We start from the raw sequence: 17,798 nt of genomic DNA on the forward strand, positions 1-17,798 counted from the left end.
GGATTCAGGGCAGGTGGCACAAGGCACCACTGTTTTCTCATTAAAAGCCTGGAAGTGCTGTGACTTCTCACACTCTGTCTATTCTCATCTTTGTTTAAAAAGAAAACCCACATGGTGCCAGAGAAGAGGCAAGCCTTGGTGGGAGGGTCATGCTGGGAACCTCTGCCAGATTCCAGAGCTCTCCTCCACTGGCATTGGCAGAGGCATTTCCACACCTTCTCACTGCCAAAGCAGGTTCTGTGGACAAACACCCACTGGACAGTCAGGCCAGGAGGTCAGGTCCTCTGATCAACCCTGTGGAGCTGCCTCAAATCTCACCATTGAAGACTCATGCCTTTGAAGCATGGTCCCTCCCAAAACACAGGGGTGACCTCCTGCAAACTGGCAGCGGACAAATGCGTAAGACACTGATTTTGGTCAACTGAAAAACATGGCCCCAGACACATTCACCCTCACACAGGCTCACATGCTGCACACATGCACACACAGCCCCTGGCGCTTGCCCTGAGCACCACTAGACACACTTTGCTGCCCATGGCCATGTTGCACAACTGTGGATACAGGCTTGGTCCCCAGCTCCTAACCACTTCATGGAGGGGCAGCTGAGCCACCCTACTGAAGGACATGAACCCCTGGCAGCCAGCTCCCCCGCCCCCGGGGATGATTGGGTGCAGGGTGTATACACCTGTTCCGACATGGCTCTGAGAGCTGTTCCTCCCCGGGCCGCTCCAGCAGGCCCTGCCTGACACTGGACTCTGTGCACCAGATTCCACACCTCTTGTGTTTTTTGCCGTACTCCAAGCTCATCCATGAAATAACTTCCAACAACCTGGGTCCAGCTCAGCCTTGACGCATCCACAGGGTGTAACGTGCAGGGAGGGGACACTTACTCTCCGAGAGCCCGGCAGGGTGTCCCGGCAGTGGTGCAGCAGCAGCAGCAGAACCACTTTTCAGCTCCGTCTCTTCCCTCTGCCTTCCGGGTAAGAACTCCAGCCTCCAAGGCCCCAGACATGTGTGGAAGAAAAACATACTGGCCTGTGTTAAGATACTCCCAAATGCAAAATTTAAATTTGGGGGAACACAGTGAATGAATTCACATTTGGAGAGCGTTTATGGCAAACTGCAAGTTTCAGATCAGAGCAGATTTGTGCTGCAAACCCAAAGTCATAAGCATTTGAGAATGTCAACCCAGCAATGTCCCCTGGAAACAGCTCGTGGTCATAAAGTCTTCAAACAGGTTAACGCAAAGCTGGGAGAACAATAAATGCAACCCTAAATTTTATTTTTAGAAGGTGCCATAGCTGAATTGATTTTTAAGAGAATATAAAAAAGAAAGAATCCAAATCTTGGGAACCGATAGAGCTAAGCTATTTACCGTTTTTTACTGTTCAATTTCCGCTGATAGAAACAGGAAGGAAGCCGTAAAGGGTCTGTCCATTGAAAAGAGACCAAAGTAAGAATGCAAATAAATACTGGAACCCAGCGGTTGTGGTGACTGACAACCTCAAAGATTTTTCACATCCTCTCTGGGGGGAACAAAATGTGTGCTCATTTTTGATGGTAATTGATGGCATTTTACCTAATATGTAGATCCTAATGAGAAACTAAAAATTTCTACCAAGAAAATATTTTTCTGTTGGATGACAGTGATGGGGTCTCAGAAGTTTAAAAAGGCAGAAGTGTTTTTATTCCAGTCAAACTTGATTGAGAGTCTTAAATCATTCTCATTAAATTGTCAGCAGTAATGGTACGTTCTCGGCTTCTGTTTTCCCTGTATCTGGGGCTTCCGTGAAAGCCGGGTTCTGGGGAACACTTGGCCATGAGCTTCCTCTAGGCAGACACGAAGGTGCCCTGGGTCTTTGGGCTTCTCTTCTGTGTTCTTTACAAATCAGGAGTCCAAAGCCCGAGGAATATCCACAGAAACCCCCATGGAAGGGAAAGGTTCCTTGCCGTTCTCCACCGACAGGACAGTGCACAGGACAGGTCTGCCACACCAGGCCAAGCGTGCAGCTCCAGTCACCGTGGCTGTTCCTGTTTGGCTCCTAACTTCAAAGCTGCCTGCTTTCCTGAACATGCATTCCGAGTTTTATTTTCCAGGGAGGCCTACAAGCCATGCAGCTCTTCAGGAGCACCAAAGGTCAAGCTTTCATCCCAGGCCTAAAGGAATACACTTGGGTCCTTTTCTTTTTTGTTTTCCTTTGGGGAAGTCATAAAAAAGCTTTGATAATTAGTAAACAGCCAACATTTCCCCCCAAACTCATAAAACACAAAAGGCAGCGTTGCTTTCAAGTCCTACAGAAGCTTGCGTTCCAGGGGGCCCACACTCTTCCTCAAGTACAAGTGAATTGTTCCCACCGGCTTACTAGGCCTGGTGGGGACCTGTTGTCTGGTCCACCCTGCTAGGAGTAGGACCAGGGTCAAATCTCTGTCCTGGCTGCAGTATGTAAACTCACTAAAGGTAAAAGAAGACAGGTCTGAATAGTGACAGATTAGAGACCAGTGTCAAACCCCAGAGGCTGTAACAGGCGTGTGAACTTTTCGTTAGATGTAGGAGCTCTATATTTTTTTGTACATTTCTCTTTCTTCCTGGTAAGCCCAATAAAGTCACTAGACGTACGTAGAAGAGTTTTTAGTGTGTATTAAATTACTTTAAAATTCTCAACCTAGCCTCTTAGTTAACTCAAGGAAATGAAAAATATCGGCAGCCAAGTCTGTGTTGCCTGACACCACCTCACAAAGATTGGCAGAGGGATCTCCCGTGCGTCCATGCAGCCTCACAGCTCTACCAGAATAGACAAGTTGCGAATCCACCATGGCCACTTTGGAGTCTCATTCCCACTTCAGTGGGAGAACATAATGTGGGGGGTGAGGGGAAGACTGCCTCCCTCCCATCTCCTCTAGGGGGAAAGTTGAGCTTAGTGGCCCCCAAACGTAGCTGATCTCAAGACGTGAGCAATTCTGGTAGTATTTGATTGCAAATAAAAAACAAATACACCAATAAAGAAAAAAAATATTGGCTCAATGGTTTGCAAACAAGGCAACATCTTTATTTCATGGACTACATAATGGGACTGCTTCATGCAGAGGAAAAAGAAAAGCTGTATAATTAAATAAATTAATTAAATAAGATGTGCCTCCTCAGACAGGTTCACTGCAATCACAGAAACCACTTGTCTTGTTAGAGCAGCAGATGAACATACTGAAACTCAGGGCCCACCTCAGGGCTGCTGATGAGGATGCACGGCCTTCCCAGCCAGGCATTGCCAGCTGGGGCTTGCCCCCTGGCCACCCTGGCACAGGATCCTGGGGTGCCATTCTAGCCTGCTGACATCATTGCCCTCTGTCCTCTGTCACTCAGTCCCAATTCAAAATGCAGGCTGTGTTTTGTGGGTTTATATACTATAGCTCCCAGGGAGGCTGGACGGTGAGTATCTGCCTTTTTCAGCTTCTAAGGGGCTCTGCCTCCCATGAAAATGGATAGACTTATAAACAGAATTTCTCTGAGCATTGGAAAAAGAAGCAAATAATAATAATAATACATCTAAATAGTCATTTACATTTGACTTATAAATGAAGTGGAGTCCTACATTACAAAGGGCAGAACTATCCCACCAAACTTAACGCCGAAGGGCAACAAAGTGAGAGTCTGTCTCAAAAAAAAAAAAAAAATCCTATTTTTAGTAGAGATGAGGCATTGCTTTGCTTAGGGTGGTCTCAAAAATTCCACCTGCCTCAGCCTCTCAGAGTGCTAGGGTTAGGGGTGTGGCCAACACACCTGGTCTACATGTGCTTTTTAATAAACATTTTCTTGGACTTCAGCTATATTTTATTCTTCTTTTTTGTAGTCTTAGACCATATATCATTAACTTCTATGTATTTATATTTATCAGAAATAAGCATCATGGCTGGGCAAGGTGACTCACACCAGTAATCCTAGCACTTTCGGAGGCTGGTAGATTGCTTGCACTCAGGAGTTGGAGACCAGTCTGAGCAATAATGAGACCCCATGTATAACAAAAACAGAAAAATTATCCTGGCGTTCTGGCAGGCACTTGTAGTCCCAGCTACTCAGGAGGCTGAGGCAAGGGGATTTCTTGAAACCCAATTGTTTGAAGTTGTATGACCTATGATGCCAAAGCACTCTACCCAGGGCTGAAGTAAGACTCTGTTTCAAAAAAGAGGAAGAAAAAAAAAAAAAAAAAAGGCTGGAAGCCTTTCCAAAAACAAAACAAAAGGCTCAGTGCATGTAGCTCAGCTGGTGGGTTTATACCCTGCCTAGACCTGCCAAACAACATTGACAACTACAACTAAAAAATAGCCGCGAGTTGTGGAGGGCACCTATAGTCCCAGCTACTTGGAAGGCTGAGGCAAGAGAAGACTGTTTCATTTGGAACCTTTTTATATTCGATCCACATTTATTGAGAATCTATGCCAGATTCTAGGTGTGTGAACTGTTACCTCCGCAAGATCCCTGAAAGAGGGAGTTTTACTTTCCACGCAGTCCAGAGCAGGGAACAGAAATACTTAGAGGCAGAATCGCAGCCCTGGTGAGGTCACTTTCCAAACCCAGGACTCTCTGTCCTTGGGAATCTCCCTCCCCAAGAAGCCGCTTCCCAGGACAATGCCCTTGCCCATGGGCAGCTCCATCCACCAACTTCCCAACTGCTTCCAACACTCCAGGGGAGTCTCTTAAGCTGTGGTCCTGCTCCAGATGCCTCAGTGGGCATTCATAAAGGCTAACAGGGCACTGATGGACAGCAGCAGGCCCCGAGGTAGTGCCCTGCAACATTGGGGCACAGTTTCTGGAGTTACAAGCTTGTTCTAATCACCAGAAAGGGGGTTGGGAAGCTGGACCTTTACCCTTTCATCTTTCTCAGCGAGTAGGCGGCTCATATGGGCTGAGGACCGTGTATGACCCACCACCCCAAAGAGATGTCCTAGAGGGTAGAACTGTAATGATTCTAATTAACACACTAAAAACCAAAGTGAAATCCCTGAGAGACAGAGAATGGGTCCCACCGCTGCCAACACCTCAGCAGCAGCCGGGAACCCCCGAAGAAAGAAGAGAAAGAGGTTTTTTAGATAAAAATGACTTTCCATTATTAAATCATAACTGTGTACGTTAATGCACTTATGGGGTACAATGTGCCGATCTGCTTTACAATGTGGAAATTTAATATTGTAAACATTGACCATTAGCCTGATACCTTTGCATAGTATAGAAGTCCTGTTAAAAAATTGTATATATGTTTTAAATCTCAGTGACTCTCATCTGGATTATAAAAATCAATTTTGTATTCTAGCTATGGATTATCAATACCGACCTCATTAAATGGAATGGTAACTCCAAACCACTCGAAATAAAAAAAAAAAATGACTTTCCAACCATTTCTGTCTGGGGTATTTAATTTTTAAAAGGAGAGAGACTAAAAGTTGGAAAAGTTCAACACCCATATCAACAAATTCACATTCAACTAGCTTCACATGTTACCTTCAGAAAGTAGTCACACGGTTATGTCAAGAGCATTTCTGTTCTCTGCTGGTAAGATCCAGAGAACACAAGCAGATTGTCACTGGTGTTAAGTCTGATCTTTCAAAACCCAAAGATCCTCCAGTGTGCCAAGTGCGGACTGATGCAAACTGTCCCCTCGGGGACGGTGACCGTGTGGCAAGAGCACACGTGTGGCAGAATTATATCCTAGGACCTGTTGATTTAACATTTACGTGGGTATGTTGGGGAAAGAGCTGTCAGTTTTGCTGGGCAGGGCTCAAGGACCTACAATGGGGCCTCTGGACACCTCCCCTTACGGCTTCAGCGTACAAGAAGGCTCGCAAGTGTCCAGCATCCCAGATTATTTGGGGCTAACTGGAAACTTCAGAATTTTTACCTAAGTGTTTTGTGGGGAAGGGAAAAACATCCTGGTTTCATGATCATTATTTCCTTGGAGGTTCTAAACCCCAAGTCACCCTGCTCTGGGAGAAACATGAGACCAGAAGTGCCCCAGTGTACGTCACCCGTGTTTCCCCAAGGTGTTCCCTGCCCCCAGTTGCCAGGTGAAAACCCCAGACCCGCTGGCTTGTGGAAGGGGTCTCAGCATGGCCCACAGCCCTGGATTTTCTGACGACCTGGCACAGACTCTTTCTAAAGTGCTTTTGGGAAATGGGCACGCTGCCTGAACATTTGTGAGAACACTTTCTCTCACAACGTGTTTGGAGCAAAGTGACTCAATTAACTTAAAATCTGACACACGTTGGTGAGAAAAGGCTTTCTCGTTTTTAAATCTTCTGAAAATCTTTGTAAGTTCCATCTGTGTTTGTCATTGCTACCATCCAAATGTCCTTCCAAGACTAGTGTGCAGACCTAAGGTTCGAGCTCCTGGCTGAGCAGAGCTTATGAGCAAATGTGCAGTCTCACAGAATAGTCCAGAAATGCAGAGTTTATCTTGGGCTCACCCCATCATTTATTTCAGATGCTCTTTGTTAGGGCAGAACCCATTGTCACAGTCTGGCTGAAGCATTAACAGGTGCTGCCTGCCTCTTCCTTCCCAAGGGGAGACCCTGAGTTCACACCTGCAGGCTCCATGTCCTAGCTCCAGGGCAGACTTAGCCCAAACTGAGAAGAGAGATGACAGAGAAGAGAGAGGGACGGGGGATGGGGGGGTGGCGACCAGCCCTCTGGACTGCTGAGCATGGCACAGGCCCTGGAGCAGGGGCTCACAGTCTCCCATTGCTGGGAGCTTCTGATATCTGACAATGCTCGATGGAGAATCACAGAGATGAAAGAGAAACAAACAAAACAAAAAAACCCTTTTTTCCAAACAAAGCTATACAAAGTTTCAAGGAGACAGAATTAAAGCTTTCTTTGGGCATTTCAAATCTTTAGTGTTGATAAAACCTTCCGGTTTTTTCTGAGGTGGTTGAAAACCCAGGGTCCAACCTCTCCATGGCAGACAGGAGGCAACTGGAGTCCCCCGTGGAGCCAAGTGACTTCCCAAGGCCACACGGAAGTTAGAAGCAGAGCGTGGTGGAGAAGCCCTTCCTGTGGCTGAGCCCGGCCCGACTGTGACCTGGGCCAGGATAGCCATTGCCTGCTCTTGAGGGGTCGCCAGGGAGAGACATCTCTAGGGAGTCCCCAGGAGGGCAATAAATCATGCCTGCCTTCTTCACTGCTGAGTCTCACACAAGGCCTCAGTGACCCGGCAGTCCTTCCCACCCTCTGCTCCACACTCACATGCCTTCACCTGCTCCCTCCTGTCCAGGTGTCATGGTGGCCTGTGACCAGCGATCTTGAATGTTACTGCTGTGATTGCTTTAGGGCACCACAACTGCACTCATATAAGACAGTAAACATGTGTTCTGACTGCTCCACTGCTTGGCTGTTCCCCCATCTCTCCCCGTCTCCTTGAGCCTCCCAGTTTCCTGAGACACAACAATATTGAAACGAGGCCAGCCAGTAACCCCGAGATGGCCTCTAAGTGTTGAACAGAAAGGAAGAGTCACGAATCTCTCACTTTAAATCCAAAGCTAAAAATGATTAAGCTTAGGAAGAAAGGCATGTTGAAAGCTGAGATGGACCAAAACTGAGGCCTCTTACACCAAACTGCCAATTTGGAAAAGCAAAGGAAAATTTCTCGAAGGAAATTAAACATGCTACTCCATTGAACACATGATGATAAGACAGTGACACAGCCTTACTTCTGACGTGGAGAGCGTTTAAGTGGTCTGGATAGAAGATCAAACCAGCCACAATATTCCCTTACGCCAAAGCCTAATCCAGAACAAGACCCTGACTTTCTTTAGTTCTGTGAAGGCTGAGAGGTGAGGAAGCTGCAGAAGGAAAGTCTGAAGTTAGCAGAGGTTGGTCCATGAGGTTTAAGGAAAGAAACTGTCTCTATAACACAAAAATGCAAGGTGAGGCAGCAAGTGCTGATGGAGTCGCTACAGCAAGTTGCCTGGAAGATCTAATTCCGTTAAACAACAGATTTTAAACGTAGACAAAGCAGCCTTCTCTTGGAAGAAGATACCATCTAGGACTTTCATAGCTGGTGGGGAGAAATCAATGTCTGACTTCAAAGCTTCAAAGGACAAGCGAATCTGTTGTTAGAGGCTAATGCAACTGGGAAGCCAGTGCTCAGGCACCATTCTGAAAATCCTAGGGCCCTTAAGAATGATGCAAAATCAACTCTGGCTATGTTCTACCAATGGAAAAAAAAAGCCTGCATGACAACACCTCTGTTTAGAGCATGGTTATCAAATTTTAAGCCCACTTTTGAGACCTACTGCTCAGAAAAAAAGATTCCTTTCAAAATATCACTGGTCATTGACAATGCACTTGGTCGCTCAAGAGTTCTAATGGAAAAGTACAGTAAATAAATGTTTTCATGCCTGTTAATTCAACATACATTCTGCAGTCCATGGATCAAGGGGCATTTTTTACTTTGGTGTCTTACTACCTGAGACACATATTTTGTGAAGGTTGTACCTGCCATGGTGATTCCTCTGACTGATTTGGGCACAGTAAATTGGTAACCTTCTCAAAAGGATTCACCATTCCATATGCTCTTAAGAACACTTGTGATTCCTGACAGGACGTTAAAACATCAATAGTGACAGGAGTTCGAAAGGAGTCTAACCCTCAGGAATGACTTTGAGACTTCTGTGGGGGAAGGAACAGCAAATGTGGTGACAGATGGGACTGAATTGTTGCGGTATCATAATAAAACTTCAATAAATGGAAACTTGCTTTCTATAAATGAGCAAAGAAAAAGAAAGTAGTTTACTGAGATGGACTCTATCCCTGGTGAAGGTGACATTGTTGAAATGTCAAAAAATCATATTACATGATTTTAGTTGATAAAGCAGTGGCAGGTTTGAGAGGACTGACTCCAATTTTCTTTTTCTTCATTTCAAATTAATATAAGAGTACGAATTTTTAGGTTACATTGTTCTCACTTTCAAGGTAAAGTTCAAGTTGTGAGAGAGCCCCTCACCTGGGGGGGGGCCCTGAATGCCCTCAGAATATGCACCTTAGGTGACAGCCCCCCAAATGTCCTCCCTTCTTCCATCAATTGCCTTCTCCCCCACCCCCACCTCAGTCTTCCCACTTGATAGACATAGACTATATTTGTATTTTATCATTTGTATGAGTGTGCGGATATTTTTTTTCCATTCTTGAGATACTTTACTAAGAAGAATGTATTTCCACTCCATCCAGGTAAACATAAAAGATGTAAAGTCTCCATCTTTTCTTATGGCTGAATAGTATTCCCTGGTATGCATATTTCCACAATTTGTTAATCCATTCATGTGTTTATGGGCATTTGGGCTGCTTCCACAACTTGGCAATTATGAATTGAGCTGCAGTAAACCTTCTGGTGTAAATGTCTTTGTGGTAAAATTTTGGTTCCTCTGTGTAGATACCTAGTAAAGGGATTGTGGGATGAAATGTAAGGTCAACGCTTAGTTCTTTGATAATTCTCCATACTTCTTTCCATACAAGTTGTATCAGTTTGCAGTCTCACCAGCAGTGTAGAAGCATTCCCTTCTCTCTACATCCACGCCAGCATCTATAGTTTTGAGGCTTTGTGATGTGCACTAATCTTCCTGGAGTTAGGTGATACCTCAGAGCGGTTTTGATTTGCATTTCTCTGATGATTAAAGATGATGAACATTTTTTCATGTATTTGTTGGCCATGCATCTGTCATCCTGGCAATTGCAGCAACCCCAAAAATAAATAACTGGGATTTGGTCAAGCCAAAAGTTTCTGCATAGCTAAAGGTACTACAACCAAAGCAAAAAGACAGCATTCTGAATGGGAGTTTTTTGCATGTTATGAATCTGACAAAGATCTGATAACTACAATCTACAGAGAATTCAAGTTAATCAATAGTAAAAGAGCAAACAACCCCATTTCTATGTGGGCAAGAGAGTTGAACGGAAACATCCCTGAAGATGACAGATGCATGACTCCAATTTTCAAAGAAGATGTACTGTGGGAAAAATGCTATCAAACAGCATCGCACACTGTAGGGAAATCTTTCCTGACAGCGAGAGTCCATCCATGGAGCAAACATCACTGTTGTCTTATTTTAAGGAATTGCCGTAGGCACCCCAGCCTTCAGCAACCCCACCCGTTCTGCCAGCAGCATCAACATGGAGGCGGGACGACCAGCAGAAGGATTACAACTCATCAGCTCAGATGATTGTCAGCATTTTCTAGCAATCAAGTATTTAATTGTTATGTATTTTTTAGACATATGACTTTTGCACACTTATTAGACTACAGCATAGTGTGAACATGACATTTATAAGCACTGGGACACTCAGAATTCATGTGGCTCACTTGATTGCAATATTCACTTGACTGCAGTAGTCTGAGCCGATCGCACAATATCTCTGAATTTACCACTCTGGTTAGTGCTCCAAAGGTCCCAGTTATTTTCTCTAAATGTAACTTGCTTACTTTGATAGTACCTAAATTTGATTTTAAAATGAGATTATACCACCCATATATTCTAAGCAGTGAGAGGCATTTGACACCCCCACTTTGCTGTACTTCCTCCTGCAGGGAGCAGGGCACAGCAGAGGTGACTGGTGGGGAGGCTCGGTAGGAGGGCTGCACCCTCTCTGCACGCTCCTTGAGAAGGTTCTTTACTATGTGAGGGATAGAGATTAGTTTCAAAGAAAAGAATAAAGGAATCTATTATCTTAAAAATTTAGATTGAACAATTCAACACACAGATTTTATATCACGCTCAAGTATTTATCAATCACAAATAATCCTTAAATTAATTCCTGAATATATTTAGTCAATTTGCCAAATTTCATCTGTGTGTGTGTGAGAGAGAGAGAACCTAGGGCTGACAATGATTAAAGCTATGGTAAAATTGGCATGAAAATATTTGGCTGGTGGCCATGTAAATTGGTACAACTTTTATAGAGCAATATGGCGGCAGTGTTTCAAGAACCAGGAGGATATTCACAATGTTTGATTCTATAATCTCACTCCTGAGAATCGATCCAGGAAAAGAGCCCACAGGAAAAGTTCAAAGAAGAGGAAAGTTTATGCTCAGAGCAATGTGCATTGTGGAAGCTTATGTTCTAGCAGGATAGTTAAAATCTACAAAGAATGAAAGAAATATATACATTGGGGGAAATGCCATGATGCAAACATACAGTGATGTCACGTGAAGTGACATGATGAAGTGACAGAATGGGACAGGCGCTGCACTCGGGACGTTTGAGCTGAGAACTGAAAGTGAGAATGAACCAGTCGTGTGAAGAGCTCAGGACAGAGAGCCCCAGAGAACAGCCACTACGCACATCTTTTGGCGAGAAAGAGCCTGATGGGTCAGGAAATGGATGGGTCTCTGGGAGCAGCACGGACGGAGCAATAACTTTCGTTATTTCTGAAAGTGAAATAATGGACCGTAACATAGTCTGTCTCAAAATTTTCATTGGTGGATCTGGAGAGCAGCTGGTGGTCCCTTGAGGATCCAGAACAAGGGACACAGGCTACGAGCCCACCATATGAAGACTTTGCATGTGTGTTTTTAAAAAACAGAAGGAAACACTTTGCATTACTATTATTATTATTGCTTAATACTTCTTTGCAGCAATTGTCTGATTTCTTTTCTGAATGTATTTGTCTTTGTTCGTTCTTGGTGAGGTGTTTGTTTCTGGTCCCTATCTTAAACATTGTTATTGTTGTTAAATTTTAAGCCTTTTTAATTTTGTGAAGGCAAAAAGTAGAAGCCTAATGAACACAAGTATATGTGAAAATAAAAAAAAAACAGAAGTAAACAAAAATTTTAAAAAGGAATGATACATGTTTTTTTTCTTAAAATTGCTGTTATTATTTTTATATTATTCACAAAAAATTAAGATGCCCTTGGTTGAATATGCAAAAATAAGGTCTTACTATTGCACCACTATAACTTGAAATTTAATCTCCTTTTTTTTTTTTTTTAAATATGGGCCGCTTCACGAATTTGCGTGTCAGCCTTGCACGGGGGCCATGCTAATCTTCTCCGTATCATTCCAATTCTAGCGCATGTGCTGCCAAAGCGAGCCCTTATTCCCCTTCTCGCTCAGGCCTCAGAGTGGATGTGGACCCCCCTTGGAAAGCCCCCTCTTCACTGTGGCATCTCCACAGTGCCAAACACAGCACCTGCTTCACCTTGAATCCACGGCATAGAATCGACTTTGAGAATTCAGTTCACTTTGGCAACATCTAGAAACATGGCCCCTGTACTCAAGTTGCTCACAGTCTAAGGACAGAGTTCTAACGACATGAAAATTGGTTTTTAATATTAGACTGAGATATTAAGCCCTGAAGACCACGTTTGCCTGCAAAATGCAGAAAATGGACAACGTCTAAATCCATTAACATTTTCCAAGAGAAGCGACGAACATTTTAATAATCAATATTTTAGCATGTGGGTCATTATGAAAGTTTTGAGATACACAGAAATCAAGAAACATAAAATCCACATGGATGGAAAGAAATGAAGCGCTGCTGGTAACACCAATAAGCCAAGCAAGCTGAAATCGGCACGGGTGAATCAGAAAGGATGTGTCAGCCGTGTTTCTTGAAAGTGAAATAACAGACCATAACATAGTCTGTCTCAAAATTTTCATAGTGACTCATGTACTGTTAGTATTTACTGACACCAATGTGCTTGCATAGGCTTTCCAGTCTCCTCTGCAGGTAGGTGGTCCATTTGGCTAAATATAAGTTTATACAGAGTGAACAGCAAAGCAGTATCACTACCAGCCTGGATAACTCAGGTACAATTTCCTGTGGTTTCTACCCTGCCCACATGGCTAGGAGGGAAGGGGGCCAAGGTGCAGAGCGCAGATGGAAGAAGGAACACAGATCTCTGAGTCACTCCATGGAGGAAAGCTGCCCAGCATCGCTGCTGGACCCTGTCAGAATCTGGGTGAAGGACAATGACACTTTGGCTGTGTCAAGCCTCTGAGAGGTTTAGGGACCACTGGTTACCACCAGCTGGCTGTGTCAAGCCTCTGAGAGGTTTAGGGACCACTGCTGACCACCAGCCAGCACCTCTGAGAGGTTTAGGGACCACTGGTTACCACCAGCTGGCTGTGTCAAGCCTCTGAGAGGTTTAGGGACCACTGCTGACCACCAGCCAGCACCCATATTACCCTTCCAAATCATGACATATTCTATGCAATGTATTTGTAGAGTCTTCCCACTTGCGTTGTTTTATTAGAATTCTATTTTCATAAAGGATTTGAGCCACGTGTCTCTTTGTGAGACAGCGATCATATTTCTTCCCATTTCGGTTATTATGCCTACAGTGGAAAGAGAAACCAGGAGATTCTCCAACGTGCAGAAAACAAAACCCGTCTAACACACTCCTACAGTCAGCTTACTGCGGCCTGTAAAAACCCAGACCGTGTCTTAGCTTGGGCTTTGTTTTCCTCTGATGCTGTTCCCCTGGCCTGAGATGCCTTTTCCCCATTCACTGCCTTACAATCCCTGGGAGGCTGGGCTGCAGCCCAAATGTCAGCTTTTCTTTGAAGCTTTTTTCTAGTCTGCCCCAGGCAAAATTCATCACTCCCTTTCTCCCTCCTCACAAAGGTCACTGGTGGCCTGTTCAAGTCTACACCCTATTTGATCTCCTTAGCATCTCTCTTAGTATTTTCAAAACTCCCTCTTTATTAAAAACAAAACAAAACAAAACTCTCTTCTTTTCGTCTTGGAGCCACTACCTCCTGTGGGGACTCTGCCTGACTCCTCACCACTCTTCCCATTCCTGGTTCCTCCTACGCCCCTTCCCAGATGAGAACGTCTCCATATTACACCCTGAGCTCCCTTCAGACTTCACCAACTCACTGAAATGTCTCATCCTGTCCCTTGTGTCCATTGTCAACAATAAGCCAATGGCTTCAAAGGTTGTCTCTCCAGCTGGACTCCTTCCCAGGCTCCAGTCCTATGTTTCCAACTACTCCCTGGCAATATCTATCTGATTGACTTACACAAAATAGACAAGTTTCCTTCCCCTCCTCCATGTGCTTGGCCTCCTGCAACCCCGTGTCTCAGTCACTGGCACCCCCAGGTGGTGGCTGCCTCAGGTAGTGACCCCAAGAGTTCTTATGTCCTTGTCTCTCCTCCTCATCCCCCACTACAAGTTATCATTTCCTTAATGTGAGGAAAAAACATGGGTGTGCTTTAGTATCGCAGCCTTAAGTTCAAAATTTGACCCACCCACTTCCTAGTTATACAACCTGGATCAAGTTAGTCCCAGCTTCTACTTTCTCGTCTGCAAAATGCAGATAATTAAATATGGAACTCTTAGAAGCATGCAAAACATTAGATGAGAAAATGCAGGGAAAAGGGCTAGAGGAGACAGACCAGTTAGTCACAATTTTTATCTCTTTCTCCCCCTAAATATCCACATCCCCACTGCCTCTGTTCACAAAGCCATCTCATCTCACCTGGATCATTGTGATGGCCCAGTAACAAGTCCCTCTGCCTGGCAGCAGAGAGCTGCAAGTTTAATGCCAGGATGCAGAGCTCTTAGCAAGGTAAAGCTATTGCACCAAGCCCAGCCCTGAGCTTGGCCTCCTCCCTCTGGCCTAGTGAAACGTAATAAGATAACTTTTGGGGTCTCTAGACATGTATGAAACCAAGAGAGGAAATCTCCCAGATGCCAGAAAGAAGAAATTCAGATTCAGAGACATTGGTGAGAGGTGAAACCCACGGGCCATTCTGGCCAAGCAGACCTCAGTGGCTGGTGGTTGGGGTTCAGCTGCCTCAGGAGAGTGAGGTAGACAGGAACAGGCTACCTTTCTTGGAAGCAAGCCCCTCTGTCAGCCTACAGCCACCTGCTAAAATCCCAAAGGGTCAAGAGGAAAACCTGCATACATACATCCTGTTCACCGACCTGGATAAGCTCCAAGGAAGCTCACCACTCACCAAGGTTATGGTTGGAAGAGAAATTATCTGGAAGAAATCGGAGCCCTGGGATTATGCAGAGTTTGCACTGGGAGCTCCAACTTTGAATTTACACACAATACAGGAGCCCAGGAGAAGCTAAACAGGGAAACTGACCGGACCCAGCCGAGGCAAACAAAGGGCCTCCCCACAGGGCTGCTTCCTCGGCCCAGGTGTCTGTGTATCCTGCAGAAAGCAGCCCTGCTGCAAAAGCACTCTCAGCGTAGCTCTCACGAAGGAGGATACGGGAAGCAAGGCCAGGAGAGTCATCAGACGCCAGAGTCCTCCCAAGAAGCTGAAAGACGCTCTAAGAGAAGACCTACATTAGCATTAAACCTTTTCACTGGAAAATTTCACACATACACAACAGAGAAAATAGAGAAACTCCAGTTTTAACAATTATAAACTCATAGTCCATCTTACTTCATGAAATAAATATTTTTTCAAAGCCCAACAAAAGAAAAAACGCATCATAAGGGCAGAATGGAACCCTTTAAAAAAAGAAAAGAGAGAGAAATCAACCTGAAGAACAACCACAGTGAGAGAGGAGAAATATAAACTAAAGTCATTAAAGTTTTTTCTAAAACAAACACAGATTGATGGAAAAGAAGGACACAAGTCAACATCATTAAACTAGCAAATATTTCTGAAGAAATCAGCTCAGGCAAGGGGCAAAAAGATAGAAAATATGAGCGGGAAATTAAAGACTCTTGGAGGATGGATAAGATGTTTCGGAATAAGCAAATGGTGATGGCGGAGGAGGCAGGGGGTGCTTCAATATTAGGGACAGAAGTTCTCCAAAGTAGAGGAATACCCTGGATCCTTCACAGAATCCATACAAATAAACGTACTCACAGGCTCAGGGTAGTGACGCTCAATGAGAAAGAGGGAAATTCTCCAAGTCCCAGAACAGAGCAGCAAATTGATGAACGTGCTCATCTCTCTGGCAGATGTAGCTTGTTGCCCCCCAAAGAATAATGTGTTCTTTCTTTCCATCTTAACAAAGTCATTTTTTCTTTGAAGCGATATGTCAGATTAAAAAAAAAAATACTCACAAATGAGCCAACCACCACAATAATAAAACACACTTCCACCTCTCAGCCTCCCTCAGACCTCACCGTGGCCGTGTGACAGGACTCTAGTGAGTGAGGCATCCCTGGAATTCTTTCCTTCCTGACCCAGGGATCGCCCTTCATGTACTGTTCATGGATGCTCCTGTGATGAGAAGGAGCGTTCAGGGAAGGGAAAAAAGGAATATTCTACTTTAATTCTTTAGTTGCCATTTCTCTAGCTATTATAATGTATCTGTATATATTTAAAGCAAAAGTGACACTTTTCTAACATTTGCTAATTCTGAGTATAGGCTACATGGGTATATGTTAAAATGTTATCTGTGTAATTTTTTTTTAACTTTATAGAATTAAAGCCAACAGGAAGAAAAAGAATCCCAATAAAATAACAAGGGCTCTGGGGACCAGGAGTGGGGAAGCTTCCAGTCCTCGAGGCAGGTCCCTTCTTGGGGTATCACAATGGTAGGGAGGGTAGGAGAGGCCCCCATGGCCTCCTCTTTCCTCCTCCCTGCCTCGCTCTGTGAGCCTCCAGCACTGTGTGCCTCAGCCCCTCCTTCCACGCAAGCTCACCCTCGGTCTCCCCAGATAACTGGCAACAATCTCTTCATTTCCCAATTTTAAAACTCTGAGCCGTGACTGACTTGGCTAGCTCATCATTACAATCCAGGCCACAAGTCACAGAGCCTGAGTGAGTTCCATGCTGGCTGCCTCGAGGTTGGATGTCTGTCCCCTGCTCCACGCAGGCACGGGCACCCACTCTTTAGGTTTCTGCAAGCACTTTGCACCTGCACGCAGGATGCCACTTACTATGGAATTGTAGTTATTTGTTTACTCATATGTCTCTCTTACTGGACTGGGAGTTGCACAGGCCAAAGACTGTCTCTTAGCTGCCCTTATATTACCAGAGCCCAGCCACAGCCCTACAACATGGAAGTGGCCCCATAAATGTCTGACACTGGAGACATGCACCAAGCCACCTGTGTGTCCTGTCCTGTCTCATTAGCACTCTATGGCATTCCCCATGAAACAGCTGGAGCTCAGGGGGATGGGCCATGAGCTCAGCTCCTGGGTTACAGGTAATGAAACTGGTCCCCGGCAGGTGAGGGTCAGCGTGAACATGACTCCACCAACCGCCTCCACTACTAGTAAGTCTGTGGCATCCATGAAGTTACCCCACTCAGAGCAGCTTCAAAAGGACAAATGTTTCTGAGACCGTCACTGTTCAATGGTCATCACCCTTCTAGTTCTTTGCCGAGCCCCCCTCTGCAGAATCCTCCCTGAGAAAGGGCCAGTCACCACTAGGCTTTGAAGTTTCCATCTGGGTAAGCAACACAGCCAGAGTAAGGGCAGGTCTGTGTCCAGGGCCCTGGCGTCTAGGACCCTCTGATCTGCCCTGCAGGCTGATTCCATTGTCCTGGAGCAGAGCCATGCTCCCACAGGAAGCTCTGTACCACGCTGCACTGTGGGCAGAAACATCGCAGAGTCCTTCCTATGACTGATAAACAGTGTTTGCTTTGGAGCAAGAGGAAAAATAAGGCACTGGGGATAACAGAGGAGGATGGGGAACACGTAAGGGACTCCAGAATGAAAGCAAAAGAAGATTACTGCTTTGAACAATCCATGTGGTAACTAACTCTAGGAACAATGAGCACTGGCCAGAACAAGCTTCCTTCCACCCAGCTGCAGTCAAAGCTGAGAGTTCACAGCGGGCCAGGGAGCCGGCAGGCTGTGTTATGGCTGCAGGAGAACAAACAGAGCAGGTCAA

General features: G+C 45.1%; 1 non-coding gene across 1 annotated transcript; it reads right to left on the bottom strand.

The window, feature by feature from the left end:
- Window positions 1-11,967: 11,967 nt before the first annotated feature.
- On the bottom strand, window positions 11,968-12,074 carry LOC128572164 (U6 spliceosomal RNA). The gene has a single exon (XR_008376076.1). It is a non-coding gene; the product is annotated as a U6 spliceosomal RNA (small nuclear RNA).
- Window positions 12,075-17,798: the final 5,724 nt, after the last annotated feature.

The sequence above is a fragment of the Nycticebus coucang genome, chromosome 19 (assembly GCF_027406575.1).
Source record: "Nycticebus coucang isolate mNycCou1 chromosome 19, mNycCou1.pri, whole genome shotgun sequence".
NCBI classification, from domain to species: Eukaryota; Metazoa; Chordata; class Mammalia; order Primates; family Lorisidae; genus Nycticebus; species Nycticebus coucang.